General features: G+C 45.8%; 1 long non-coding RNA gene across 1 annotated transcript in view; it reads right to left on the minus strand.

Moving 5' to 3' along the window:
* Positions 1-8,016, minus strand: part of LOC126475370 (uncharacterized) — a 656,349-nt gene extending 648,333 nt beyond the window's left edge. The window contains exon 1 of the long non-coding RNA XR_007586712.1: positions 7,784-8,016. This is a non-coding gene — a long non-coding RNA (uncharacterized LOC126475370). The remainder of the gene's footprint in view (positions 1-7,783) is intronic.
* Positions 8,017-8,256: the final 240 nt, after the last annotated feature.

Consider the following 8,256-nt stretch of genomic DNA (forward strand, 5'->3'; position numbering starts at 1 on the left):
ATTTTGTTTTCTTGTGTGACTGGTTGGGTTTGTCGTGTTTTGTTTACGTGTGTGGGGGGCGGCCTTTGCGCCCTTTGCCTGCTGGGAGTGTCTTTTGTGGACCTTACAACCTTGGTAACCCAATGTGTGGTTTTTGCCACACAGCGCGCACTTTATTTGCGGGTACGTGTGTTTTAGTGTGCATGTCCTGGTGTCATGGGCTTCGGCGCACTTCCTGCATCTCACTGGCATGGTGCAGTGCGCAGCGATGTGGTTCAGGCCCTGACACCAGAAGCACTGCACCGTCTTGTTTTTACGGCGCAGCGGCTCCGTGGTGACAGGCACAGCCAGGACCATCTTGATCTCCCTCTTGTTTTGCGGTATGTCAGGGAGTGTTACCTGGTACAGCGGCCACTTGCTGTCTATGCTGCCCATTTGCTGTACCACCTTGACGACGTACCCCCGGGCAGTCAAGTCTGTTTTGATTACCTGGGGGGACACTCGTCTTGGAAGGTCTCTAATAACTATGTTTCTGTTTCGTGTCTTTGTTGTTGGGAATGTGTAGTGAGGTATGTTTCTTGTGTTGAATAATGTTTTGACTGTGTTGTAGTGTTCGAGTGTGTGTACCGTGACTTTTATTTTGTCTCCACCGGTGGGTTTTGCCTGGAAACTGCCTCCCCGATTTCTGTCTTGAGCAACTCTAAGAGCTCCTCGTAGTTTTGAGGAAACTCTGCGACAATCGGGGAGGAGGTGGTGGGCGACTTGGTTATGTGTTTGTGTTGTGTTTTCTGTTGTCTCTGGCTCCTCAGCAACCGCCTGAAATCTGTTTGGGGTGGGTTCCACTCCCCGGGCTGGTGGAAGCTTCGGCTGGCGAAACGTTTTCTTCGACAGCACGAAACCATCCGAATCCTGCCCGGTTACACGGTTCCCTTCCAGTGCCGGTGTTTCCTTGTCCCCTCCCAGAGCGACGACAGGTGCTGTCGGGGGCGCAGGCTCCTCAGAGGGTGTGGAAGTGGTTGGGGTGGAGGTGGTGGATTGCTTCTTCCCCTTGGAGTGCTTCTCCTTCCTGTCCTTCTTTACACGCCGCTGCTTGGATGTGGTGGACTTGTGTGGGGGGATTTAAGGTATTTGGAACGGGTGGAGGGCTGAGACGAGGGGGTGGGTTTGGGGAGGATTTTGGTCGGCAGACGGATCGTCTGCTTGCCATTTTTCATGGATTCAATGTATTCAGGTAGTGTGCCGTTGGCGCTGGCAAGCAGGAGCGGAGTTAGGACGAGGTTAGGAGGGGCGGGATTGCAAGTACTGACGATGTATGAGGTTGTTGGTGTTCTGTGTATGGTGGCATTATTTGCTGTGTTATTTGCCATGTCCGGAGCGGAGAAGGGGGGCGCTGCCAGGGGGGTGCCAGTTACAGCCTTCGTTGACACCGTTAGGTTTCCCGGCTGCATTGCTGGCCCTACTGTATTCGTGGACGCGGAGGTCTGGACGGCGGCGGCGGAAACCTTTTCTGTGGTTCCGCGGCCGGCTTCCAGGTCCTGGCCCACAATTTCCCTACTCTTGGGGGGAGCAGAGCCTGGCTCTGCGGCAGCTGGGGCACTCGAGACGGCCGACGACGCCGCCCGCGGCAAATACAAGACGCGCTTTTTGTCAACAGCGGTTGACCGCTTCGACCCCAAAGCACCACTGGAGCTCGACATCCCGCAGAACGAAAAGAAACACGACAATTCTGCTGCCGGGCGTCGCAAAGTAATGAATCCTGCCCGCCGTTGCTTGCTGTAGACCTGTGAGCGAGTTACCGCCAATGCTTTAATAAAATCAGAGCCGAATAATCTCCTGTTTTGTCACCCGTGCAAGCGGGGGCCTATGGCTGACAGTACGCGAGTGAGAGGAGTGGTGCTCAACCCTCGACTGCTACTCAGCGAGTGGCTGGCTGCTGGGGCGCGGCTCCTCTTTCTACAGCTTCCCAGCTCCTCTGCTACGCCTCCTGCCCCGCCGCTGTTAAGCACTATTTGTGGTCAAAACGCACCTACGAAACCACCTAAATCGTTACAAGTCTACATACAGTACACACTATCGAGTCACTGGACTGGACGGCAAAGGGCACTTAGCGTTGCACCACACGTGGGGATTCCTTTGCGTTCCATTCACGCGAAGAACTGGTCAAACGGTTTTGTGCCTGCTGTTTCCAATTACTCTGACCCTGTCTTCTCGATACCTACGGAAGCGAATTGTAGGAAACCGAATACATCTCTGGTATCTCCAGCTAACACTGGTTCACGAAATTTTCGACGTAAGCTTTCACGGGATAATTTGTGTCTATTTTCGACAGTCTGCCAACTCAAGTATTGGAATTTTTCAGAGACGCTCTCCAGCGAGTCAAACAAACTTACGACCAATCGTGCCACCCTTCTTTGTATACGATCAATACTCCCTGTTAGTCCTACTCGGTAAGTGTCCAACACGCGCGAGAATATTCTAAGATGAAACGCACAAACGATTCGTGGTCAAGTCTGCTTTGTATTCTGACAAAGAACCCAAATTTGCCGCCCGCCTTACCAGGACTGCGCCACTGTGATCATTTCACTTAATATCCCTACAAATTGTTACACTCACGTTATTTCTATTATAAGGGGGCCGTCAAAATGAACAAGATAGATGGAAAAAGGTAAGTAAACTGTTTATTCTACAAATCTAATAGCCATAACTCGCAATACATTTATCACACGGTCAATGATTTAATGGAAAAATGTCTGCGATTGACTATGGAACCATGACTGTACCCAGACGTGCACCTCTTCGTCCGAAACAAATCGAAGGCCATGAACGTCTTTCGCCAGGACTCCAGAAATACGAAAATCGCATGGGTAGAGATCGGGACTAGTATGATACGTAATGGCTTCCCAGCGAAACTCGGTAGTCCAAACAATCTTGGCAACATGTGCGCGGGCATTATCCTGCAGCAGAATGGTGCCGTCCGCCAACATCCCTGGGCGTTTCGACTTTATGGAGCATTTCAATTTTTGCAAAGTGTACACATACTGCTATGCGTTGACTGTGGCCCCTTCTTCCAGAAAGTCAATGAGCAGCGGGACCTTACGGGCAAGGAGAACGGCCATTATGACTTTCGCAGACTTTTTCGGTAGGCGTGAATCCATGCGCTTACCTTTGTTGGCTCTGATGCTTATTGTCCTGTTCCGAATGATCACACCATGTTTCAGCTCTCCCGTCACTACAGGCCAGCGAACGAAGTCTTCATCGTGATGCTGTTCCAGTTGCTACAGTAATGTCGATAATCTGTTCAACTTTCGCACCTCCGTCGGGCTGTAGGGAAGCCACTGCGCACAGATTTTCCGGAACTTCCGATGCTCTGTCGCGAAGGCGTGAGCGGCACCGTGATTGATGTCCAACATGAGCCGAATGTCTTCCAGTGTCCGCCGTCGGTCACTTCTGCCGGCTACATCCACCGCAGCAGTGACGGAGGGGGTAATGTCACGATGAGCCTGTTCTGTGCCTCTGCTGTCTTCCAACGGCACCCGACCTTTTCGAAGTCTTACTCCAAGTAAAGAGATGTGCATGTGAAATACTGTGTTCGCCGTACACAGCAGACATTTGACCATGAATTTCACTTAACACTCCTTTCACTGTCAAAAACCGCACTGAATCTCTGTTCCTTTTTCCCGGCATCCATAGTGAAGTCGAGGGACCGATGGCCCTAGCAGTCTGGTCCCTTCAATCTCACAAACCAACCAACCATAGTGAAGTCGGACGCACACAGGACTCGCTGATCTCACGCCGAACGCGCGTAATAGAAATGGCACAGGAATAAACGTTCGCGTTGTTCCTTCCTCATTCCCGACAGAGGACATTTTTACACACACACACACACACACACACACACACACACACACACACACACACACACAATTTACTACCAGCTTCACAATAACACATTAGCGGCTCCTTGACTTTCGTGCACGCGACATTGCATTTATATTCACGAAGACCTCCTATCAACTACCTATTCTCGTAGATTTCTTTATAAGATATTCCGGAAACAGGAACTATCATGTTTACACACAGCCTCTCAGCTTATTTACGTGAGATGTGAAGACAGGTAATCGCACTAAGCTTCCAACACCACAGAAGAAGACCCGACGTTTAGAATAAATTACAAAGCCAGCCACATATAAAGGAGGTAGGTCAGATCATCATCAACGAAAACAGGTGATATACTACAATATGTACTAAATTTCGAACGCAACTGCTGGTGTGATTTTATATTGATCCACGAGAATGTTCCTGCATGAAAAAATGAAATTGTCAATTTATAAATACAAACAATGGATGTAGAAAAGCTCATGAGACGACCGTCGGAGCTTAGTGAGGGATTCACAACGTGTGCGGTATCGGGAGTAATTCACTGACATTTACCGAATGAGCAACCTGACCATACCCAATGTACGGTCGTATATCTTCAATCTGCTATTACGATACTTTGTTGTCAGAATTACAATCTAACTTGCTGCATTGTGAAATAGCCCCGTATTAAACTGCATTTTCAGCAGTTCGCGTTCTCCTCTATAATGATATGTACTGTAGCTGTACGATACCATGACGCATTACGTTATATATTCAAACTATGACGGTTAACTTCCCCATCCACAAATTGTTGGCCGGCCGCTGTGACCGAGCGGTTAGGTGGTTCAGTCCGGAACCGCGCCGCTGCCACGGTCGCGGGTTCGAAGCCTGCCTCGGACATGGATGTGTGTGATGTCCTCAGGTTAGTTAGGTTTAAGTAGTTCTAAGTTTAGGGGACTGATGACCTGAGCTGTAGTCCCATAGTGCTTAGAGCCATCTGAACCATTTTGAACAAATTGCTGGAAACGGAGCAACAGTTCACATAGGACGAACAGGAAAGGAAATGACTAATAGTGGTACGGGGTACGCTCCGGCACGCACCGTACCGTAGCTTGCGGAGTAGATATAGAGGGCGGGGAACGAAACGTCCCGCATGCATCTCCTTTCCTTTCCCCCTCGGTCTGTTGTTAAACTGACAATGTAATTAGATATCGCCCAAGACAAGTCATTTTCTGTGATACTAGCAAGTGAACTTTACATATTCGTAAAGCTGTTTCAAAACGTGTCTTCTTCGAAGGCATTAAATACGTATACACTTTACGAGTTATATATATTTATTCTGCAGATAAGAAAACAAGTAGTATCCATCTTTAGCAACTGATGTTAAACATGTCTCATTGAACATAAAAATCTTTTAGGTTGTAAGGTCGCGCCATTCTCCTCTTCAGTTTCTTCACAATCGACGTTTCGAATCAAGCAGAGCCACCAAAATACCTGAGAAGGTTACCAGCATACGGTTCGAAATGCAGATAGGTGACAAAATTAAAAGGAACATAAAGCGGCCTAACAACCTCCAATGACAACAGTGACAACAGCCACGAAAACATGCAGACTAAAATAAAACATGTTTTTATAAATAATATATTGGTCTTAGGCACTCTCCATTTGGTCAAAAATTTATTTTATACCTATTTGTGCAACGCATCATCTGTGGGTTTTACGTCTGACACCAAAAGAGAGAGAAAAACCCACAAAGTTACGCACAACACAAACAGATGAAATATCTCTGGTCGAAAACAACAATAAACATCAGTTCAAAAGGCGGATAATATTTGTTGTTAATTACATGACGAACATAATTGATGTAACAAATGAGGAAGAAATGTTGCAAATATTAATAATACACAAACTCGTTCGTATCTAACGCTGTGCGAAATCAGTAATAAATTATACTCTGCAACAAAATGGAACGTCAGTACGGCTCAGTACGGCTGGACTCTAGAAAACACACCGTCCAATCAATAAATTTAACCTTCGCCAACCGAAGTCACCGATGAAGCAAACAACTACAGTGGTGCTGCGGCATTAGCGCTGTCTTGCTAAGCCCGATTCCAAGTACTTTGTCACTTTTATATTAAAAAAAAAGTATGTTTTGCAAGACTCTGAAAACGGACTCTACTGCAGTTAAAGATGTATACAAGCTACAGACGTAATCGAGGAGTGTAGTTAATTGCTCTCCATTTTGCACCTGTCATGAACACTGGCCTTCAGCGACAAATGTTTAATGATTTATTCCGTCAGATATTACTGTGTGTTTCACATCCTATGAAATCAGTAAAACGTACTGCGTTTACACCCACTATCAAGCAGGAGCCTCATCGACTGTACAATGTTTAAAATTGAGCATCGTTTGTGTTTCGGATTCCTCTTGAATCTACGTTCTATATTTTGAGAAACTGATTCGAGAATTCGACATGTTTTACATGCATGCAGACCAAGCGCACGTCCTGACAACAGACAACGCGTTGTTTTACGCTAAGGATGACAATAATCCTAATGAAAAACAACGATTTACGTGGTAAAGTTTGGAATTGCACAAACAAAATCGATTTGCTACGAGTATAATAGGAAGGAAGATTGGGTTTAACGTTATCAATGTCTTTAGAGGCGGAACACAAGCCCGGATTATGTCAAGGGTGGGTAAGGAAACCAGCCGTGCCCTTTCAAAGTCACCACCGCGGCATTTTCCTGGAGTGATTCAGGGAAATCGCGAAACATCTAAATCTGATGGCCGGACGACGATCTGAACCGCGGTCCTCCCTAATGCGAGTCCAGTATGCTGACCATTGCGCCCTCGCCACGAGTATGCTCGTAAGGCAGTGCGAGAGGAGAGGGTACACTTGTCAAGTATTAACAAGAGAAATACGAAATATAAAGCACTACATGTCTTGTCATATTCCACTGCATGTCAGTCCTCGGATGGTTCTTCAACCAAGAAATACGTTCTTATTAAGTAAGCCAGATTCTTACTGGTTGGCACTGGAAATGATAGAATATAGAATATTAAATATAGAATATTGAAACTTACTGTCAAACGATCTGCTATCTCAAAGTGAAGGAAATCTTACTAGTCATACAAATGTATTCGCTCTAAAAAGTATTGCAGCACATCTGAACGCCAGGCGACCGAACCTATGACAAAACTGTCTCCTTCCGGGCAGTGGCAGCTTTACCATAGAGGCTTTCTGCTCATCACAACAGGCACTGCACATATCTGGATCGAATCTCAGCACATAACTTTATTAGGGTGTCTAAAGTAAACAGAAAACTATTCAGTCCTGCTGAAAGATGTTTTCTTGACTCCTAAACGCAGGAATGCAGCTAGGCTCTGAAGCGCGCTTTTTGCGAAATAATGCATTTCAAGTCATCTTCAAATAGGCAGTACAACGTTTCACATAGACTATACTTAAGTTCTTGACATATTTCGAGTTCATCGCATGCTTTCACTTCAATTATTACAGCCATATAGGCCTAGAATGAGGTAAATTATCCGAAGAATAACAACTTATTCACCCCCTCCCGTTTGCTTCAATGGCCAAAACGCTATCAAAATACCTACTATCTTTCTGGATGTGTTTATAATTGTTAATTATTGTCGGTGACCACGTCCATGGAAAGCTTTCCTACGCTGATGAATAGCTCCGGGTGCTAAATTTTCATTTACTATCAGAACAATAGTTAAACATCTAATGCACGAAACAGACAACTTTTCCTCAGTTAACGTGACAAAACATGTATGACAAACAGTGACAAATATTTCTTTATTTGGAGAGGGCACAAACACCGCCAGAAGAAGTAAAATTTCAGAAAAATACACATCTGGAATTTTTATATGCCATTTAGTTGACATTTAAGGCTTTTGACTTATACGAAAAGCGTTACTTACCACATGTTGTTCGGCATCAGATAATTAAGAAAAATCGAATCCCGATGTCACCCTTATGTGATGCACATATATTTACACCATTCTCACGGAATAATGCACTTGTCGAGAACTTTGTTCAAATTTCTGTTTACACTTCGTAGCGATATGAAAGCGTATCAATATTTATAATACAAGAGACATGTTAACACAAACCACACTTCGCACAACCACCTCACTCACTCAACACCCGGCCTGGAACAGTCAACAACCGGAATGTATTCGACATCCTCGCCGCTCACCAGATGGCTTACTCGTCGCGAAGCCCAGGTCGCACTGCTGCCAACGCTCCACTATAGCGTGCTCCGCGAGTGACAGCTGTGTGTGGGATCAGCAACAACAAAATCTTATATTCATGTAACTTACAAGTTTCGATATTAAATGGATATTAAAAACTGTTGACAAATTTAAATCCTGCAAGCAATATTGTAAAGTCG

This window comes from Schistocerca serialis, chromosome 4 (genome assembly GCF_023864345.2).
Source record: "Schistocerca serialis cubense isolate TAMUIC-IGC-003099 chromosome 4, iqSchSeri2.2, whole genome shotgun sequence".
Classification (NCBI taxonomy): Eukaryota; Metazoa; Arthropoda; class Insecta; order Orthoptera; family Acrididae; genus Schistocerca; species Schistocerca serialis.